The 22707-nt window shown below is 39.3% G+C and overlaps 1 protein-coding gene across 1 annotated transcript in view; it reads left to right on the top strand.

The window, feature by feature from the left end:
- Window positions 1-6: 6 nt before the first annotated feature.
- ACSL4 (acyl-CoA synthetase long chain family member 4) overlaps window positions 7-22707 on the top strand; it is an 80509-nt gene continuing 57808 nt past the window's right edge. Inside the window, exon 1 of the mRNA XM_029930356.1 lies at window positions 7-209. The gene's annotated coding sequence lies outside the window, so the exon portion shown is untranslated. The remainder of the gene's footprint in view (window positions 210-22707) is intronic.

The following is a 22707-nucleotide window of genomic DNA, read 5'->3' as shown; positions in this document are numbered from 1 at the left end:
CGGGCGCGTCTTTTCCGGGCTCGCGCCGCGCCGCGCCTTGTCCCGCCTCCACCGGCCGTCCGGGTGCGCGCGCGCCGCTGCGGCTTTTTCTCCGGCCTCCGTGGCGCGCCCCTCCTCGCCCCAGCGCTAGCGGGCACGCGGTTCTAACGTGTACTTCCCGGGTGCCAGGCGCCGGCCGGCTTGAAGACGCCGTGTGGACCGCGTCTCTGGTAAGGATAGCCCCGGCTGCTGACCCTTGTTGGAGTCGGGGGCCCAGCTCCCGCGGCGCCGCTGTCCCTCACCTGAGCCCCTCGGAGGTGGAGGGGACGTCCCAGTTCCCGGAATGGGCTCGCTTTCTTCGGGAGCCCGGCCGATATACCCGCCCGCCTCTCTCCTGGGGCTGGGAAGATTCCCTGGGGTCTCAGTGTTTCTCCTCCGCAGAAGTGCAGGGTCCTCGAGAGCCCGGCCTCCCTCTCTTCCTTGCTGCCCACCGCCCTCCATCCCCCGAGGGCCAGAAGCATCTTCCTGACCAGGCTACTGTGCGTTGCCATTACCCTATCCAAAGGAGCTTGCCAAACCTCCAAACGACCTTTAGGGCGCCCCTAGACCTTAACTCCATTTTGTCCCCTCGAGGTCGCTCTGTCTCCGAGTGCTCTGGGGTCCCCACTGCCCTAGCAGCATCCGCCCTTCGTATTTGAGGGATGCCCTGGGGTCCGATCTCTTCTTAGCTTCCGTATCTTTAGGTACGTTAGAAAACGGCCGAATTCTAGCAGAAGCGTGCTCTTATTTTTTCCCTGTTCCGTCTACATCCCTGTCCTCACGAATGCCTTATATTTAGCATCAGCTTCATTCACTTCCTCTTCCTCTCATTTGAGGACCCTACGGAAAGAATTGCGGCTGATGTCTATAGTACATAGAAAAATCGAGGAGAAGATGATTCATTGCCTAACCGCCATCAAGCGGTTACATATTTTAAATAGGACGTCATATCTACTCGCACTCCAGCATCTCCGCCTTCAAAGGCATTTCCCCCACTCTCTTGAAATGAATTTTGTTCTCGTCTCTCACCTTAAAAAAAATCAGCCATCGCTTCGAGAAACGACAGTGAGATGCAGAATAAGGGCAAAATGACATTTAAAAAAATGAATCCCTATGAAAAAGTAAGCAGGGTGCTTTACTGGTCAAGTCCTTAATCAATGCCTCAGTTTCTACATCTACAAAAATGAGGATGTTGGACTAGGGCACAAATCAGGTTCCTCTAGTGTTTTGATTCTAGGACCTCTAAATTAATGCTTACTTACATCTTGTTGCGTAACAGAGATTTAACCTAATTAAAGTCCCATTTCCTGGTAGTTGTTCTTCTCTTTAGTTTTTCTTATATTCTGTCTTTAACACTTCTAACTGTTCTTGGTACCTAAGGCTGCATGCAATGGGAGATTCAATTACAGGTTCATCAATGAGGATATCAATCAAGCATTTTATAGCATAAGGCCTCTTGAATTGCAAAATAGCTCTCTTTTTTGATTGAAGTTACTAAACTCTAAGACCTGTAAGACTCCTGTTGGAGTTAACACCTTCTCCACCATTCAGGTGGAGGATGAAACATTAAACCATTAGTATACTCGCACCATAGAGTAAAGCACCATATTGTTCTGATATGACAAGTAATTTGACACTTAAAAATCCATGAGAAGGTGTACTTTAACAATTAAAAGCATTTCTCCTAAAAACCCTATTAAAAAATTCGTGAATCACATTAACATTTTTGTTTGTGTTTTGGTTAGGGATGGAACCGGTGGAGAAATGAGAGTCTTGCTCAATTCAATTTAAGAGGAGAAATGAATTGGGACTCTGGAGAGGCTCTGGATCCAGCCTTAGCTAACTGTATAACCTTGAATAAATCACCTAACCTCTCTTGCTTTTTGCATCTGTAAAAGCAGATGGTTGGCAGAGTGAGCCATAAGTCCTCTGATTTGAATTCTTTGTTCTTATATTGATAGATATGTGATTATATGAAGTAAGTAGCACTAACACTGTGCCATAAGTTCTTAGTTATAACATTTGTTGAGAATGTTTTTCTCAAACATCTGCATATGCTTGTTCCTATTGATGTGTGCATAATTCATAATCCATCTTATCAAATGAGTTAGTACATGTGGAAGTCTATAAATTGGTAGACATTTTACAAAAGTTGGGTATTGTTAACTTCTGCTTGCGAGTGAAATGTGTGCATAACACTTTTAACAAAAAAATTTGTGTCTTTTGGAAGTTTGAAAGTGAATATATATACATACTGCCTTGTAACTTTAATTGGCTAAGAACTTTAAAGAATATACTGGCATCTCATTCATTCATTTATCACTCATTGAACTTATCTCGTTCCTTCAGCTGTCCCTTATTTTGTGCCAGGCCACCAGGATATGATGGTTAAGAAAACCCTCTTCACAAGTTTATAGTCTGGAATGGTTGTGGTGGGGCTGTGAAGACATAGATGTATATACAGTTTATATTTATTAACAACAACAACATTCAAATCAGAGGCATAAAATCCTGGGGAACTTAAACCTCCATAGGGGAGGAGGAGGTGATTGTATTATGGATTCTCTTCCTAGTATTCCTTCCCTCCCCTCTTCCTTGACTTTTAATTCCTGAGATGTTAGCAAAAATAAAAGCTTTATTTTTCCACTCCTATCACTGGCTGGCCTTATATATTCTTTTCTTTTCTTTGTCTTTTAACTGCTCATTTTGATATGGCTGTAGATTCTCATACAGTTGTAAGAAATAATAATCTTTTTCTAATTTTCCCCAGTGGTAACATCTGCATAACTGTAGTATAATATAACAATGAAGTAATTGAAATAGATACAGTTTATCCACCTGAATCAGAGATCACCTGTTTTACATGCACTCATTTGGGCGTGTGTATTTAGTTCTGTGCAGTGTTATCACATGGGTAAATTCATGTAACCACCTCCACAGTAAAGATACAGAGTAATTCCATCACCTCAAGGATACCTGGTGTTGCCTTTTATAGCCACAATAGTCTGTCACTCGCTGGGCCAGGGCAGCAACAAATCTGTTTTCCATGCCTATAATTTTGTCCTTTCAAGAAAGGTATACACAGGGGCGCCTGGGTGGCTCAGTCGGTTAAGCCTCCGACTTCGGCTCAGGTCAGATCTCACGTTCGTGGGTTCGAGCCCAGGCTCTGTGCTGACAGCTCAGAGCCTGGAGACTGCTTCCGGTTCCGTGTCTCCTCTCTCTGCCCCTCCCCCTCTCATGCTGGGTCTCTCTCTGTATCAAAAATAAATAAAACATTAAAAAAATAAAAAGAAAGGTATACACATGGAATCAGACATATGTTACAGTCTGAGATGGGTTTTTTTTCACTCAGGGTAGTTCCCTGGAGATTCATGTAGGGACTCTAGTGTCCAGTTCCTTTTCATTGCTGAGTCATATTCCATGTTGTAGGTGTACCCCAGTTTCACCATTCCGTGGTTGAAGGACATCTGGTTGGTTCCTGGTTTTTTGTTTTTATTTTTTTTCCTTTATAACCTATTATAAATAAAGCTTCTGTGAACAATTGTGTCCTGCTTTTTGTGTGAACATAGATTTCCATTTCCTTGGGATACATGCCCAAGAGTGCAGTTGCTGGTTATTAAGGGAGTTGCATGTTTCCTTTTATTTATTTATTTTTATTTATATTTAGAGAGAGAGCACACGCAAGCTTGAGCGGGAGAGGGGTAGAGAGAGAGGAAGAGAGAGAATCCGAAGCAGGCTTCATGTCCAGCACAGAACCTGACATGGGGCTCGATCCCACTTCATGGGACCTGATCAAGAGAGATCATGAGTTGTCCTGATCAAGAGTCGGACACTTAACCAACTGAGCCACCCAGGCGCCCATATGTTTCACTTTAAAAGCAACTGCCAAATTGTTTTCCAGAGTGGCACTTTACATTACCACCAGCAGCATATGAATGCTCTTATCCTTGCTAGCATTTGCTGTGGTTACTATTTTATATTTTAGCCATTCTTATTACTGTCTAGTGATATCTTGTCATAGTTTTAATTTGCATTTCCCCAGTAGCGAATGATGTTGAACATCTTCTCATGCACTGAGTTGCCATCTCTGTATCCTCTTTGGTGAAATATATGTTCACATATTTTGTCCATTTTATAGTTGGATTTTTTTTTCACTGTTGAGTTCTAAAAGTTCTTTATATATTCTAAATACTAGTCCTTTGTTGGGTACATGGTTTGCAAATATGTTCTCCCAGTCTCCATAGCTTGCCTTTCAGCTGCTTCACAGGGAGTTTCAAAGAACAAAACTCTTTCATTTTGATGATGTCCAGTTTATCAATTTATCCTTTTGTGGATGGTGCCCTGGGTGTCCAAGGGTCTTGTGTGCCTTTGTCCCTTAATTTTATTCCTTGTTGGACTGCATAATATTCAGTATTTCTGGAAGCAGTGTGAACATTTTTCCTTTTCAGCAATTCTGGAGCTCAAATGCATTCTGTGAACAAGTTGCCTTGATGGCTTCGAGTGTGAATACATACTCACACATGCTCTTGCTATATTAACATGGCTGCCATTGTTTGTGCCTTGAAAATATAATTTCTGCCTCAACCAGGCTGTGGAGTGTTAAAATTAATATTTTAAAATTAAAGAGATGCTGATGTGCCAAGGCAATTTTTGGTTTCACTTTCTAAATTGAAACGGGGCAAGAGTATATATAATGTTTAAATCAAGCTTTCTGGTAAGTGATCCAAAGAACAAATTTGGGCTCTCCTTTAAGTGTCCTTTAAAAGTTCACTTCTATGTTCTGAGTAGTGAGGTCACAAATCATGACCATGTACATAGGAGGCTTCTTATACTCACTGTTGATTCTCAGAATAATGAATAAAAATACTTTTGAAGTTGTATGTCTAGACTGTTACTTTCCTTATATAGTAACTATTTCTTGTTCATTTTGTTTAAAAATAAGCATCAGCTTTAAGGTGACTTATAATTTGACACTTTGAAAAATGGATGTGCTTATATTATGAGATGAACAATGGATGTGCTCATATTATGAGAAGAACTTACAGGAAAAGGTTAGTGATTAATTATGAGAGTATTCATTTCTGTAAGGTGGTACTGAAATAATTACTTGTCCCTTCAGTGTCACCGTATCTGCTCAAAAGAGTAGACAGCTAGGGTAGTGGATTCCTATTTGATAAAGGTCAATCATTGGTATAAGTCAAAGGCTGGCAAAACACTGCTGGTATCTCCAAATTCTACCCACCACCTATTTTTATAAATAAACTTCTGTTGGAACACAACCACATCCATTCATTTATGTATTGTCTGGCTGCATCCAAAATGCAACATCGGAGTCAGAGAGAATGTCTAGCTCTGAAAGCCTATGTACTCTCTGGTCCTTTACAGAAAGAGTTTGCCCAGAGATAAAGCAACCTTCTGAATTATCACGTGTCTGGGTTATAAAGGAAATTTAACAAATTTCACCTTGTCTTTTAGTACCTTTTAGTTACACTTCTGTGGGAAACTGTGGTTCAGAAGAGTATTCGTTTTCTTTACTATGTCCACAAGGCTTTGGAGTCTAGGAGCAGCATTAAGGAACGGACAGAGGGTTGGGAAAGTTGATTTTGTTCTTAACTGGGCTATTTCAATGTGATGTAAATTTTGAGGTATGGCAACCAGTGAGATTCAGAGAGAGGTGCACGCCTTTGTGATGTTCTTTGGAGATCCTACCTGTAAGCCAGAGTGGTAATGACAGAGCCAGGTATTGTTCTGGTTCCCAAAACGGTTCCCAAACCTTTAAATACATCGGAGTTTGCGTTTAGCAAGCTAAACTTAGACTGTTGGTTTACTGTTTTGTTTGCATAGCTTTCTTTTATCAGGTAGAAATCTGACACTTTAGTTTTTTTAAATGCCCTGTGGGTAATGTTGAAAATGGAAATTGAGTTAGGACAGTTGGACATTGAAAAGAACTGGATCCCTGCTTCACATCATCTACAAAAAGAAATTAAGGATGTAGTTTAAATTTTAAGTATATATTTAAAAAACAACTTCCAGAAAGCATAAGACGACCATAACAAAGTAAAAATGCAAGAGACACACTAGGGGAAAATACCATTTACATATGTGGCGGAAACTTTAATTGATCTCTATTTAAAATGACCCACCACATTACATGATGCTCTTCATTCCCTATATAAAATACACTGCACTGAACATCTGGGATTAGTAGGGGGGTCTCCAGTGTGCCGGTATGTTTGAGGACCCACCATTAGAACAGATGCCTTTGTTACTTAACCTGTGAAAATTCACACATGAAATGATACAATGTGAGGGATTTGTTTCCAGTTATATGGGGGATAGGGTGGAAGTGCAGAGTGCACCTAACGTAAAAGAAAGAAAATTCAGCACATGTGAATAGTTGTTGAAACTGGGTGATACTTACATTCAGGTCATTATAACAAAACAAATCCAGTGTTTTGGAGACTTGATGAAAGCAAGTTACTACTGTCCAGTTAGGTGTGAATGAGATGATAAAAGATTCATATAAAATAAGTATAAAAATCTAAGGGTTTCTTCACTCATAGTGCTTTGTAACTATCTTTTAAATTCTTCAAAGTTTTACATTTTCTTCTAAGAATTCAGTTTAAATTTCTTCAGAATCAGAGAGCTTAGAGTTAAAGAAAAAAAGTCTTGACCTCTTGGCCCTCTATCAAAAGTTTGATGAGTGTACATTTACTACTCATGAAGTGAAGATAAAATGAAATGTTTGTCATGTGCATATTTTTTTATTATCTTAATTGACCTTTTCTATTAACTAATAAACTGTCTCGATTAACTAATCAACTAAATAACATTAGATTAAAAGGCTTCTACTGTATACTCTGTTTACTTGTCTTCAGGTCACATAATGAAGGAAATGAAAACCCTTTTTCACAAGTACATTGGCAAAACTAAATATAATATCCACTTTTAGCAAAGAGATGGGCACCATTATACCTTGTTTCTGAGAGTACAAATTGTATGGCTTCTTGTTAAAAAAAAATTCCCAAATCCTCTCATTTTAAAATGTACATATATATATTTTTAAATGTACAGTATATTTTGACACAGCAATACTGTTAGGAAACTCGGGAAATATCTACACGTTATGACCAGTGAAAAGTTAACAGCAACGTGAATATCCATCAAGAGCGGAATGACTTATAGAGCAATGAAGGAAAGAAACCCCTTCAGAGCTATATAAACTGACACAGGAGTTCCAAAGTACATTGTTGAAGGAGGGAGTCTGCACTATTCATATACCGTGATTCCACTTATCTAAAAACCAACAGAACCTTCCTTACGTGTATGGATAATACAAAAAGGTCGATTGATATGTACCATGAGTAGTTATCTCTGGTGGAAAAGGCAGTGTTGCTAACGGAAGGCAGTGTAAGGCATACTTTTATTTTGTACCCTGTACAATTCTCTAGTGAATTTCTAAATTTGAATTTGAAAAATTCTAGTGAATTTGATAAAGTTATACAGATAATAGTATGAAACATTTACACACTGGAGGATACTCACGATCCTGTTATTATGCCTTATACAATGATGCTATGCTAGAATTGTGGTGCCTTGTGTTTAGTGAGCACTCTGGTATTTTTTTTTATAGTTTCTCCATTTGTTAAAAATACTATTTGTATTTTCTAAATTTTTTGCACTGAAAGTATAAGTATAAAGAATATAGTCACTGTAATTCCATACCCAGAGAGAGACCTATTATCAACTTTTGGGTATGTGTGTTTGTACACATAAACTGTGTATACACATGTATGGGCACTTGCATGCACACTTGGGTTCTTACTGTATATACCGATTTGTAATTTGCTTTCTTCAACTTGGCATTATTGTATGAGCATCTTTCATGATTGGTAATTATGAATAAGTTGAGAAAAGAAAAACACTGCCATGTAAATACAATGTTCTAGTTAAAATAACTGGTTTCTAGGGCAAACTGTAATCTTACAAAAAAAAAAAAAAAGCCACAGTCACCCAAAGTAAATAACCAAGGAATTTCAGAGTGCTTGGGTGGCTCAATCAGTTAAGCATCCAATTTTGGCTCACGTCATAATCTTATGGTTCATGGGTTCGAGCACCTTGTCAGGTTCTATGCTGACAGCTCGGAGCCTGAAGCCTGTTTCAGATTCTGTGTCTCCCCCTCACTCTGCCCCTTACCTGCTCATGCTGTCTGTCTGTCTGTCTCTCTCTGAAAAATAAACATTCAAAAAATTAAAAACAACCAAGGAATTTTAAAATTCTCAGTGTTTGGGGTACCTGGGTAGCTCAATTGGTTAAGTGTCCGAATTCGGTTCAGGTCATGATCTCACAATTCATGAGTTAGAGCCCTGCGTTGAGCTATGTGCTGACAGCTCAGAGCTTGGAGCCTGCTTTGGATTCTGTGTCTCCCCCTTTCTCTGCCCCTCCCTTGCTTATGCTCTGTCTGTCTGTCTGTCTGTCTCTCTATCAAAAATAAATAAACATGAAAAAAAATAAAATTCTCAATGTTGAACCATTGCAGTTCTGTTTTGAATTTAACCATGAACATATTCTTAAAATTGTAGTTAACTAGTAGTGGTGTGTAAGTGTGATATATCAAAATGTCATTAGCAGTCTTTCTTGGGTGGAGTTTGATTTTAATAAGATTTTCAAACTGAGCTTGAACAGTTGCTTTGACTCAGAGAACACCCAACTGCTCTAATTTTTGGTAAAGGTGTGAGTATACTTGTATTCTTTTACAACCTATGAAAGTGAAGTCGAGGTTATCTGTAGCAGTGTGAATTTTTGTGGCATCTCAGTCACAAAGTCTCCTTGAATATTAGGAGGACTGTGTTAGACGATCAAGTTTGATTTGAGCAAGTATGTCTTGTATTCTGCTCTTTCATGTCCTCCTGAAGCATTTATGTATTTATTTATTTAAATGTTTATTCACTTTTGAGAAAGAGAGACAGAGTGCGAGTGGTGGGGGGCAGAGAGAGAAGGAGATGCAGAATCTGAAGCAGGCTCCAGGTTCTGAGCTGTCAGCACAGATCCTGACATGGGGCTCCAACCCACAGGCTGCGAGATCATGACCTGAGCCAAAGTTGGAGGCTTAACTGACTGAGCCACCCAGGTGCCCCGTCCTGAAGCATTCATTAAGCACATCCACCAAAGGTTCCTTTATAACCTCCTCTGGGTTTGTGCTATAGATTTAGAGGTGGAAATACCTTACTTTACATTCCACTGAATACTTTTTGATACTTTAGCCATTTTTCACGAAAGCAATAGAGTAACAAAAGTAGAGTCTACCTTGGGGCACCTGGGTGGCTCAGTTGGTTAAGAGTCCGGCTTCGGCTCAAGTCATGATCTCACAGTTTGGGGGTTTGAGCCCCACCTCAGGCTCTGTGCTGACAGCTAGCTGAGAGCCTGGAGCCTGCTTCAAATTCTGTGTCTCCCTCTCTCTCTGACCCTCCCCTGCTCGTGCTGTCTCTTTCTGTCTCTCAAAAATAAATAAAAAACATTAAAAAATTTAAAAAAAAAGTAGAGTCAACCTTGTATACAGTAGTGTGAATGACAAGACCAAGTGTGTACCTGCTCATGTTTTTGTTATGGCGATTGAAACAACATCCCTGTTCTTGCAAGCTGTGCATCTTGGCTTTTTGGGAACTGATTTTGCAGCACCAGGATTTTTCTCTCATCTCGGTTGTCAAGGTAGCAGATTTACAGAGGAGTCAGAATAGACGTTCTGTATTGATTAATGAGAGAGGAGCTTGTGAAATTTGACTATTACAGAGGGTGTTGGAAACATTAGTGTTTTCTCTTAGGTATTCTGTTTATTACCTTTAATATGTGGTTAATGTATTTTAATGCTATAAAAAAATAATGACAGGGTTTTGAAGGACCACTCCCCTGGGGTACCTGAGTGATGAGTCATCAAAGAAAATCTGGAGAGCTAGCATTAAGATGGTGATCATCACTATGCTCGGAATATGTCAGTTGTTCTGCTTCTCGAACGGAAAACTGAAAATTTCCCTCACACAGGAAACAGGATCTTGGTGAATGAGCTTAAAATTCAGTCATGGCTTTGAAAACAGAAGACACAACCCTCATTAATCTCATGGTGTGAATCCAAGTAAAAGATCTTATGTTCCACATGACCACTGAAGATACTAAGTTGAGAAGAAGCTTAAAAGAATAGTTAAAAAATCACAACTGGACCAAGGGGTCAAACTGGCCAGAACTGGCTGAATGTGTTTCAGACAAGTAGAGCAGAAAAGAGAAAAGCAGGCCAGGAAAATCGATATTCTCATACCTGGATCCACAGAAACCTTCAGCATTTGGTCATTTGCAATGTTGATCTAGGATGGTTTAAAGTCTTTGGAAAGCATTTAGGTTTCCCTTGGTGCCCAGTCAGTTCCTTACCAGGATTCTGTTAGAATTTCTGTGAAGCAAGTAGTTTCCATAACCAGGAAACTAGAAAAGTTGCAGGGTTCAGGCTCACTGTTGGTGAATTACAGCAACCCACAGATGCAAAGCTATGTGGTGTTTATTTCCCCAAATAGAAAGAAATGTAAGCATTAGCATATCCATGCAAATACAGTTACATTACACATTTTTAAGCAAAATGATTAAACTCATAAAGATGTTGTACAACTCTAAATTTTCCTCCCAGAAATTTTTGGATTCCTAGATTTTGTTTTTAGTGCCAGTATAAAGGCCAGGATTTTTATGTGGAAGCAGATTTTTAATTTATATTTTAATATTCTCTTGACCTCCAAGAGACTGTTGAGTATTAAAATGTTTGTAGGGCAGTAGCTTTCTTTAGGAAATATCCCCCAAAGAATTTATTCTTTAAAAGTGGTATCCCTTAAAGGCATTTTATTTTTTACATTTGTTTGTTTTGAGAGAGAGAGAGAGAGAGAGAGAGAGAGAGAGGGAGAATATCCCAAGACTAACAGCATTGAACCTGACAATGTAGGGCTTGAGCTCTAGAACCATAAGATCATAACTTGAGCTGAAATCAGGAGTCGGACACTTAACCAGTTGAGCCACCCAGGCACCCTCCTATAAAGTAGTTTTAGAAGAGACAGCTGCAAAATGGAAGCCTTCATGAAACCTCTGCCTCTTTTTATTCCTGTTTTGAAATAGAGTTCCCCCACCTCACTTTCACAGCATTTGTTTTGGTACTGGGTGGGTAGAAGTGAATGAGGGGTGATTCTCGACCCCAGAAGTACAGATTACTCAGTGGGCTTAAAACAACACTTGCACCAGCCCTGCTAGCTGTCTTGACTTCTAGCTCAGTGGGCTCACCCTGGAGGCTGCCGTAGCCTCTGCAAGATGGCACCCTGGCCCTTGAGAGGAAGCATACCGGTGCCCAGATAGCTACCCACAACCTTTCTTATCTCTATGGTAGCCTGTATTTATGTCCTTGTTCTTTGGTTACATGAAATGTTTGTGTGGAGTGATTGGCCTGTGGTTGCAGTGAAACATTTGGTGAAATGTATTAGGGAGCTGTCCCTAATACAGCTTTCAGACAGCTGATCTCTTTCTCTCCAAGGTCTAACCCTGCTGTCTTGCAGTTTTTAAAACCTCTTAGGGAGAAAGTGCTTATATATAATTTTGTTTCTAGTTGTCCTCAACTGGGGAAGATTGGACACCTCCCTCCCCACCTTTGATTGAAGGGACCTGTCACTTAGGGCACCATAGGCCGGAAAGAGGAGATGGATCCTATACTAGGGCATTGCCAAAGGAGTGGGAGTAGGTAGTGTGCCTTAGGGTTTGAAAACCAGGAATCTCAACTCCAGTTAGTGCTGTAAAGACATATTTTGTTTATTTATTTTTTTTAATGTTTATTGTTGAGAGAACAAGCATGGGAGGGTCAGAGAGAGAGGGAGACACAGAATCTGAAGCAGGCTCCAGGCTCTGAGCTGTCAGCACAGAGCCCGACACAGGGCTCAAACCCTTCAACTGCGAGATCATGACCTGAGCCAAAGTCGGATGCTTAACCTACTGAGCCACGCAGGCACTCCTAAAGACATATTTTAAAAACAAGTTGTAGCCTACGGTGTTCCTTAAGCTAAGAGCATATTGAGAAGCCTCACCGTGTTTAATTTGGTGATACCACAGTCTCCAGTGGAAATCTGCAAAACTGAGTCAAAACTCTTTTTTCGAAAGTGGGATTATTGATTCATTGAATAGGTAATCAAAGATGTATCCCTTATTTTGTTATTTTTGTAGTTGTACACAATATTGTATTAGTTTCAGGTGTACAACATAGTGATTTGATGTTTGTATACATTGCAAACGGATCACCACAATGTCTAGTTACCACCTGTCAGCTATACACAAGCGATTCTTTTGAAGCAGCTTATTTTGGCCAGAGTATTGTTTCTCAACCTAGACTTGATTTCTTCCTGTCTAATGTAATGCTAAGGTAATTTTCTGTGTCCCTTTTCCTCTAGATGTTACAACATTTTGTAATGAGATTATGAGAAAGTTTCTTCTGCCTTGGGGAGAGTGATTCAGACTTTGTTTAGGATGAAAAATCAGTTCTTAAGATTTGTTTCCTCTGCTGCTGACCTCTCTCTCTCTGTGTGAAAGAAAATCAGTGACCTTTCAGAGTGTCATAGTTACATATTTGGGTCACATAAGATTGTTCTGTGAAATGATCTTCTAAACTTTGAGAATTTGTGATGAACTTGGTACTTGGCCAGGTCTGGGGCCACATTCTGCTATTGCTAGTCCTTTAAAAATTTTTTTTTCTTGCTCTTACCGTCACTGCCCCATTGCTGCTGAAAGAGCAGGATGTTGCCTGGGCTTGGCACCAGGCACTGAACCTCAGTGCCTTCCTCTTCTACTTACTGGCACGGCAACCCTGGAAACCCGAAGATGGAGGTGTTGAAACTATCAGGATAATCCCTTTTCTTATTCTTTAAAGATCTGGCCTGTAAGCCACTGTCACAGAACTATCACACCCGAAGATGTGTAGTAACAGATAGCTGTTGCATTCAAGCCTTCCTCTGGGCTGACCTTGGTTTTGCTTTTGAGGAAGAGTAAACAGCAGATTGGCCCATGTACGTACAAAAGCAAACTGCCTTCTTACCTTTTACTGCTGCTCACATTGGTTGCAGATGCTTGAAGGAGGATTACATTATAACCTAGTTTAAAGCTGATACATTTTAAACATCATAACAAAACAAAGCAAAACAGGGGCACCTGGGTGACTCAGTTAAGTGTGTGACTTCAGCTCAGGTCACGATTTCAGTTTGTGAGTTTGAGCCACATGTTCAGCTCTGTGCTGACTGCTCAGCCTGAAGCCTGGTTCAGATTCTGTCTCCCTCTCTCTCTGCCCCTCCCCTGCTTGCACTCTGTCTCTCCCTTTTTCTCAAAAATAAATAAACATTAGGGGCACATGGGTGGCTCAGTTGGTTAAACATCCCACTTCTACTCAGGTCATGATCTCACAGTCTGTGAACTCAAGCCTTGTGTCGGGTTCTGTGCTGACAGCTCAGCCTGGTGGATTCTCTGTCTCCCTCTCTCTGTCCCTCTTCTGCTTGTGCTCTGTCTCTCAAAAATAAATATTTTAAAAAACATTAAAAATGATGATACATTTTAGATTAAATGTTTCAGAAATAATTGCAACAGCGTGTCTTATAGGCGCATTAATTACATTGCAGATGCAGCAGAAGTTAAATGCTTCAGTGATAAAAGGCAGTACCTGTTAGTAGGAAGTTTCTTAGCTGACCTGTATATGATACATTGTCCCCCTCTTTAAACAGTAGTGATTCACGGAGATGGGAAAAAGACTCCTGCTCTGCTTGGGAGTTTTTAGTGCTTTGCTGCTTCTCTTTATATCCATCAAAATTTATTTTTAATGTTTATTTTTGAGAGACAGAGAGAGACAGAGGGTGAGCATGGGAGGGGCAGAGAGGGTGAGGGAGACACAGAATCCTAAGCAGGCTCCAGGCTTTGAGCTCACAGCACAGAGCCGGATGCGGGGCTCCAACCCATGAACTGGGAGATCATGACCTGAGCCTAAGTTGCATGCTTAACCAACTAAGCCACTCAGGCGCCCCTTTAAATCTCTTTTTTAAGTGCCTTTTGCAGATCTCATCCTGTGCAAAATTGCCTTATATTGAGGCATTTTAAATTCTTAAGTAATGAAACCTCCCAAGTAATAAAACCTCTGTTAGATATGTTCCACGGTGGAACTAGCCTATTCCAAATTTTATGTTTGCCAGAATAGTGGTGTAGCCAGAAGGCAGTGTCATTTTTAACATCTGGCTAGTGGTCTGCAGGTGAAATTGATCTGGAGTTTCAGTTTCTGGTTTGTGTTTTCCAGCTCTGCATTTTCCTTGATTGTTTTTCAGAACCTCACTTTCATGTTTTGGCTTTGAAAACTTTTCTTTGCCCTAGTATTTGACAGAAGTTTTTCAAAAGTACATTTTAGGCAAGACAACTAATACCTAAGCAGTAATAGGTACATAACTGGATAGAGGGTAGCTATTATTATTAGATTTTAAAGAAGTATGTAATTGTCTGGTTGGGCTATTATTAAAGGGTTGCCTTCACAGGTGACCCTCCTTTTTGATTCTACCTATATGTCTGGTCTCAGTGTTAGTCTGATGTCTGCTTACAATATCTATTGAATAGATACATGAGTACAGGTCATAGTATATGTTCATGGAATACTTTTTGAACAGATGCATGTACATGCACCTGCCTCTACCCAGGATTTAAGAAACTGGGTTTTAAAAAATATTACAAAGGAAATTGGTTGTTCCAGGTATCTTATATTTAATTCCTTTCCTCAAATAGAAATGTTATGGTGGTTAGTTTTCAGCAATGGTGATTATAAAACCAAAGAAGAGAGAGACTTAACCGTTTGCTTCCTGCTTCAGTGAGTCTGTGTCTAATAAGCTGACATCACTTTCGTATTCAGGAGAGGCCATATGTAATAGTCTTCACAGCTTTCTGCTGTCATGCTAGAGGGCATGGGGACTTACTGTCAAAAAAGTTTTCTTCCAACATATTCTTGTTTATATGTCGGGATCTCTTAACCAAATGCATTCTTTCTTCTAGATTTTCAAATGTGATCTTAGTAGATGGCTTATTTTTTTTTAAATAAGTGCTTCATTTTGGAATAATTTTAGATTTACAGCAGATTTGTAAAGAAGTTCACAGGTTCTGTGTATCTTTACCTGGCTCCCCCTTAATGTTAACATTTAATGTAACATTGGTATAATTCTCGTAACTAAACTATACAATTTATTTGAATTTCTCTAGTTCTTCTACCAGTCTTTTTTTATTCTGTTCCAGAATCCAAAATTGTTATACATGTTTATTGTATAAAACCTGTCTAGATAAAAAGACAAAATATGTAATCCTTCTACTTGGAGACAGCTATTGATATTTTTTAGTACACATCCTTCCATATTTTTTCTAGAGAATATGTTCCCTATAGAACATTTCTCCACCAAAAAAACTATGTAGATATCCTTAAAAGACAAGTTACAAACTGTGTTGTAATTTGCTTTTTTACACTTAATATAAATTTTTTTATGTTTACATCTTTCCTCATCTAATGTTTTTAACAGTTTAATTTATTCCCTACCCTTAAGAAATTGGTTGTTTCCATTTCTGAGCTTAGTTAATTTTTCATGACTTAAGGCCAAACTATGCATGCGTCCTCAACCCCCCTCACCCATAAACTTTAGAAATATGACACTCTTCTCAGTAACGATGGCTCATTAAGCCAGTGATTCTAAATATCTGTGTATTAGGTTGAACCATTTGAAATTGCTGGGTTTTTTTTTATGTAGCAGGTTTTGACTATTTGCAGTTTCATAAGGGTCAGCCTAATAGTTGGAAAAAGCTTTCTTAAAAAAAAAAAACTGGGGGCAGGTGGTGCCTGAGTGGCTCAGTCAGTTGAGCGCTGACTCTTGATTGCAGCTTAGGTCATGATCTCAGGCTTGTGACATGAAGCCCTGCATTGGGCTCTGTGCTGAGCATGAAGCCTGCTTAAGATTCTCTCTCTCCCCCTCTGCCCCTCTCCCCTGCTGTGTACTCTCTTTCTCTCCAAAATAAAAAGAAAGAAAAGAAAAAGCTTTCTAGGTTATTTTGATCCCTATCCCCCCATCCCCCCATGCTCATTCATCTGAGAATTCCTGTCCCGTTACTCTACTGAGTATGTCTGCATTTAGAATAGTGAGTGGACACATTTTGTCAGTCAAGAATGGTCACACACTTCCCCCTCAGGTGTCTCTGATAAACACAGGATCCTGATGACCGGTGTGTTGAATGTTGACGGCATATGCAGAGAACTTGCACATCTAGCAAATTGCATCTGCCTATTGGTATATGGAAAATAGACTTCTGAACATTCAACCTAAGCTCTCTGCAACATAGCCTGACAGCTTTATCTCCTAGTTCCAGATCTGTACTGGAAAGCCAGGGACACTGGTGCCACCCAATGGTGCCTTATAGATGAGCGGCTGATGTTGCTCTACCACCCTCCAGAATACCAAATATATTTTCACTCTTTCCCCTTTCTTTTATGCACTTCCATGTTCATGGTCTCCCCTTCCTTTTCTTCTCCCCACCTATGCCAGTGGCACTTCTGGGTTTCATTTAGCCTAGCTGATAATATTCAGGGGGATATACTAGCTATATAATTTTGCTGTAATAATCCTTACTTAAATAAAGGCTTTGGAATACGAGACAGGAAATAATAAATAAACACACTGAACAGACTGTTATTTGGTCTGCTTTCAAAGTCCTGAATCCTCCCCAAAATGGGCATCAAGTGTGTATTCTGTTAGAATATGGCACTTCTGTTTAATTTCAAGCTTCTCAGTTCTATGAGAGGAAGTGCTTTTATATAGGTCAGATTTGAAGAGGCATACACATCTACATAAGAGTGAAAGATTTAACTTGGAAGTCATTCTTTGGCTTCCCTTCTGCATCTGGTAAGCATCTACAGTGTACTTGTACTGTGTTAGGTCCTGTGGATTATAGTGGGGATCACAATGGGTATGACCTCTGCCTTTAAGGAGCTTACAGCCCAGCAAGGGAACAGAAACTTGAGCAAGTTTAAGTACTGTGCTGTATGGGTGCCCAGAGACCAAATAGCAGAGATACCTGACATAATGTGGGGAGGTCAAGGAAGGCTTTTAAAAGTGCTATTTAAACTAAGACCTAAAGGAAGCCAGGAAAGGGGAGAAGAGAATATCCTTGGCAGAAGGAAAAGTATGTGCTAGAGTCTGAGGTGAGAGATTAAACTTGGTGCTTTTGAAAAACTAAAGTTTATAATGGCCAGAGCTTGTGAGATCAGCTTGATTTGAGTCTCACAAAAGTCCTCACAACAGGTAGTAATCGTATTACCTTCATTTTAGAGTGTGGCAAATGAGGTAAAGAGGTTAAATAACTTGCCTCAGGTCACAGCACTAGTAAGGGGCCCAGCCAGGAGCTGGGCCCAGGCCATCTGGCTCCAGCATTTTGGCTCCTAACTTCCATGGTAGACTGCCTCTCAGCAGGGCATTGTGTTACATTGGAACTTCATGGTCTATTTCTTTAGCCTTCGATGAAGCATAGGACCATATCCTGTTAATCTATAGTCTTTCTTTTTCAGATTCGCCAGGTGAAATACATTTTTTCTTAGTAAACTGAATATTAGGGTGTACTAGGCACAGACTATTCTAAGAGCCTGAACTTATGTGAAAAATTCCTTAAGCTTACAGCATCTGGGTTAGGCCAGAAACTCTCTGGCTTGCTTTGGTCTTTCACCATTGATTGGGAACCAATTACTTCATTTGATATGCAGCTCTAAGGTTGCTAACCCGTATTTTCCAGAAAATCATAGATGGGAAGTTATAGTTACTTGCATTATTTTGTAAAAAAAATGAGTAATAAAATATGTATCCCTGCAAGGCTGGAATTTTTGCTTGATTGCTAAAGTTAATTTGGAAATATCTTTTTCTCTGACTTTTAAAGTTAAAGGGTAAATACAACTTCTTAAATGGGATTATAGTCTTTAAAAGTCATAAATTAAGAACCTATATGGAGAGATCTTTTAAGAGATCTGACTTATTTTATGTACTTAAAATACAAGCATGTGTTTTGTACAATGAGGAATTGAATACTTAAGTTTGGATTTATCAATTAAGGTTTAAAAAATTTTTTAATGTTTATTTTGGGAGAGAAAGAGACTGAGTGCAGATGGGGCAGAGAAAGGGAAACACAGAATCCAAAGCAGGCTCCAGGCTCTGAGCTGTCAGCACAGAGCCCAACACAGGGCTCAGACTCACGAACCGTGAGATATGACCCGAGCTGAAGTCGGGTGCTTAACTGACGGAGCCACCCAGGCACCCCTATCAATTAAGGTTTTAATCTAGATTTTAGAAGTTGGGTTATAAATATTCCATTGTATGTAAACTGTGATTGTCATATTTTTACATTGTTGAAACACTTGGAATAAAGAATTGTGCATGTGTGTATGCATATGTATGCCTAATGGCACAAAGCTGGTACTTTCAATTACTTGTCCATTCGTACGAGACAGTGGATTCAATCAGCAGTTCATATGTCTCTCCACTAGTGAAGGTTGGCTTTTGCAGATGTAGCATACATTCTTGCCTTGTTCTCTTGTGGGACCAGAGTCAGGGTTATCACTAGAGTTACTACTAGGGATGTTTTAGCCAAAAAAGGGGTGAGGACTCTAACAATAATTACACTGGGCCAACAGGTAAACCAGCGGACGGACTCTGGCAGACTGGTAAGTTTGACCACCATCATGTGAACTAGTTCACATAAGCATCAAATTTGTGGGCTTAACTTCACAAGCACTGGCTAAACCCAGTTGAGTTAACCAGCAGCCGCAGATCGCTTTCCCTTGACTTTAGAGTAAAAACATTAATTTTCAAGTAGATATTGTATTGTATGTTACAGTGCAATCGTATGTGTATCAGCTGTTTTCTTTTGATAGTGTGTAGTTTTGTGGACTCTGTGCTGCTGGGCCGTTTTGAGGTTATTGCAGGACACGCTTCTCGCTGTCTGGGCCTTACAGGAAGTGAGATTACTTAATGATACTTTACTGTTACCCGAAACATTTTGAAATGAAAACTTTGAGGGAAAGAAATGATTCAGCCTTTTCTGCCTGCTTCTTTTTGAAGCAAGTACGCATTTGTAATGTGATATCACAGTTGATTGAAATGTCTGAAGCAAGACAGTCTTAGGTAACATGATACACTCTGAAGTTCAGAGAAGTTGGTCCCAGAGTTGAGGCAGTAAACAAGTGGATACTGATGGAGACTTCACTTCTGAAATGCCCTCACGTCAAAATCCTTTTTAGCACCTGAGTGGAAGGCAGAGAGGTGATCCCCACCTGATGCCTTTTGCTTATGATACCTTTTCTGAGAGAAGGCCTTGATTCCCCCTAGAGGGCTGATTCTGGTCATATGAAAACCCTTTTCCTTTGTGGGGGCAGAAGAGTTGGCAAGTGTGACAGGATGGCTATTAAACCTTATGCAGATATCATCTGGCATTTGAGTTCCTGCTTATTTTAATAGGATAAGCGAGTAGAACCCTGGGCTTTTGAGAAGTTATCTGTATTTCATTCCACGTAGAATCCCTCAGTATTGTCTGGTTTTTTGATATTATCCATTCATTTGCCAATAGTAGTCAATTGTTGTTAGTCACATTTTGGCATAGGGAACCAAAAAAAGGACAGTTAGTTAGCTTTAGGAAACATTTAACATTGTAGTTACAGCAAGAAAAAAGGAACTTTATTCTGCTTTGTTGATTATGTTGCATGAGCAAAAGAAATTTCTTTTATTCTGAGTCTAGTTAGTTTAGAAACAAAAGTGTCTAATCTTTTGGTAGAGCAGTTGAAGTCAACTTCTGGATCCTTTTACAGTGTCACTTTGCCACTTGAGTAGCAGCAAATGCCTTTAGGGGGCTTATTCATTGTCACTTATCAACACATAAACACAGACACACACTAGAATTAATTGAAAGACTGGTGCTCTGTTCTCTCCTTATTTATTAAATGATGAAACTAATATGTTCACTGCAGAAGTTTTAGAAAGAGTAGGAAAAATATAAGGATAAAACTAAAAATCACTGATAATTCTACAACTTTAGGAGAGGTTAACATTTCAGCTTGTAGCCTGCATACATTTGAATAGGTTGTTGATATTGTTCAAGTTTCTTGTTAAGCCAGTGAAAGTGGGTGTATCTTGAACATATCCTTAAATATGCTTTGACAGTGCTTCATTTCATGAGAGTGTAGTATTTAATCATATTGATGCATCTTTATTTTACCAGTATCCATCCATTTGGGTATTTGAAATTAGTTCTTCATCTTTATGTTCTTTTTATAACAATGATGAGTCTTGTCTATGTTTGTTTGTGTGTGGATCTCTGATTAGTTCCTGAGGATATTCCTAGAAGCACAAAGTGAAATAACTAGTTTGGGAGGTATGGTGTAAGATGCGTATTTCCAAATTGCTTTCTGTTAAGCTTGTATCAATTTATGCTTCTGTCAACAGTATATAAAGTGCCTTTTTGTATATATTTGGCAGTACTGACTAATTTCTTTATTCTTAATTGGCACTCCTTCTGATGGGACTTCCACACATTGCTGTTCTAGTAAATAAGAGTTATTCCTGGTAAAATGAAAGTGGGTATAAAATATTAACAGTTAATACTGCAAGGAGCTGGTGGCCCTGAGAACCATCAAAATAGGCCATATTTTAACATATTTCTAAAAACATATTTTTTCCTTCCTCAGGTAGTTTATCTCAGCTTTAGGGGAAGGTTCTAGGTTTTTCTCTCCTAAAAGTATTGCTCCGTAAGTGCTTATCATTTATGACTTAGCCCTCTCTGTGCTTACTGTTTATTAAGACTCATTCTTTTATTGTCTTTAAAAACAAAATGTAATTTCTGGCAAAAATTATATGAATTTTTGGAAAGTTTGGGTTGTTACACTGGAGTACTTTCCGGTGTGAACCACTTAAAGTAACAAGCACTCCTTTCAAGTGTTCAGTTCTTTATTATTTTTTTAAATAAAAATTTTTAAGTTTATTTATTTATTTTGAGAGAGAGAGAGCAAGAGCACAAGGAGGATAGGGGCAGAGAGAGAGAGATGGAGAGAGAGAGAATCCCAAGTAGGCTCCACATCATCAGCATAGAGCCCAATGTGGGTCCTGAACTCACGAACTGTGAGATCATAACCCAAACTGAGATCAAGAGTCAGACTCTTAACTGACTGCGCCACCCAGGCACCCCTGGGCCTTTAGTATTTTAATAAAAGCCTTATACATCCAGCATCATCTGTGTATCAACACATCTCTTGAATAAACTTGGAAGGATGAGATTTGGTATGTCCAAATGTTTGATATGATGCATTCTATTTGGCCAAAATGTATAAAAAATCAGTATTATATAAGATTGTTGGTCCCAAGTCAGGAATTACCAGTGTGAAAGCAATTTTCATCTGTTAAAACATTTTCCCCTAGTGGTTGTTTAGGCAGACCTTACAAGTAGGATTTATTGGTGTTTGTTACTTAAAGAAATTCTTATTTAAATGCAATTGATATTTTGAGACCTTTTAAAGAAAATGTGTTTTTCCCTCTTGATGCTATTGTTAATTTAATCCTAGGTAACAGAAAGGATAGGAATAGTCCATTTTTAAATTGTTTTCTAATATTCTTTTTTAAAGTTTATTATTATTATTATTATTAGTAGTAGTAGTAGTAGTAGTAATCTCTACACCCAATGTGGGGCTTGAACTAATGATCCTGAGATCAAGAGTTACATGCCCTTCTGATTGACCTAGGTGCCTTTGTTTTCTAATGTCTCACATTCATTTAAGAGTAAAGAATAATCAATACTGATGAGGAAGGAATTCTTAATTCTCCGGCATAGGGAAGCACATAAGATGCTTTCCTAATGTTCTAGAAAGTAGACTTTATTTTAGTTCCCATGGTCATTTGGAGGGGAGAGAGGGAGAAGAGAATTTTTTATGTATATGTATTTTAATGTTTCTTTGGTTTTTTGATAGTGCAAGTGGGGGGGGCAGAGAGAGAGGGAGACAAAGGATATGAAGTGAGCTCTGCACTGACAGCAGCAAGCCTGACATGGGGCTCGAACCCACAGACCTCAAGATCATGACCTGAGCCGAAGTCACTACTTAACTGACTGAGCTACCCAGGTGCCCCAAGAAGAGAATCTTTTTAGAGAATAGTTCACTACTCTCATTTTAATGCCATGCTGGCTCTGAAAAATCTACAACTTTATAAGTAAGGAGTGGAGTTTACATACGTCTAGTTTATTTTACTGTCTCAGTTGAAGTCTAGGGTCTATGTTGTAGGTCAGGTACTTGTTATTTTTTAAAACACACACAATTTACATAGATGTGTGTGTGTTTGTATAAGGTTCATCCTACTAATGATAAAACTAAATTGTGTGTGTGTGTGTGTGTGTGTGTGTGTGTGTAAAGATACTAATTATAGGGGGAGAATTTATATAACAAAACGGGTGGTAACATGGAGTTGGAGTATTTCTCTTGGCATTGAAACTAGACTCTGTGTATGAGCTTGGGTAAAAGCAATGGGTGTAGCATACATAAGCATTGCTTCAAAACCAAGAAATTAAAACAAAGAAACTACCCCAGAATACTGCAAATTTATCTAT

The sequence above is a fragment of the Suricata suricatta genome, chromosome X (assembly GCF_006229205.1).
Source record: "Suricata suricatta isolate VVHF042 chromosome X, meerkat_22Aug2017_6uvM2_HiC, whole genome shotgun sequence".
NCBI lineage: Eukaryota > Metazoa > Chordata > Mammalia > Carnivora > Herpestidae > Suricata > Suricata suricatta.
The sequence above is the reverse complement of the archived record's forward strand: the minus strand, read 5'-3'. Positions and strand labels throughout refer to the sequence as shown.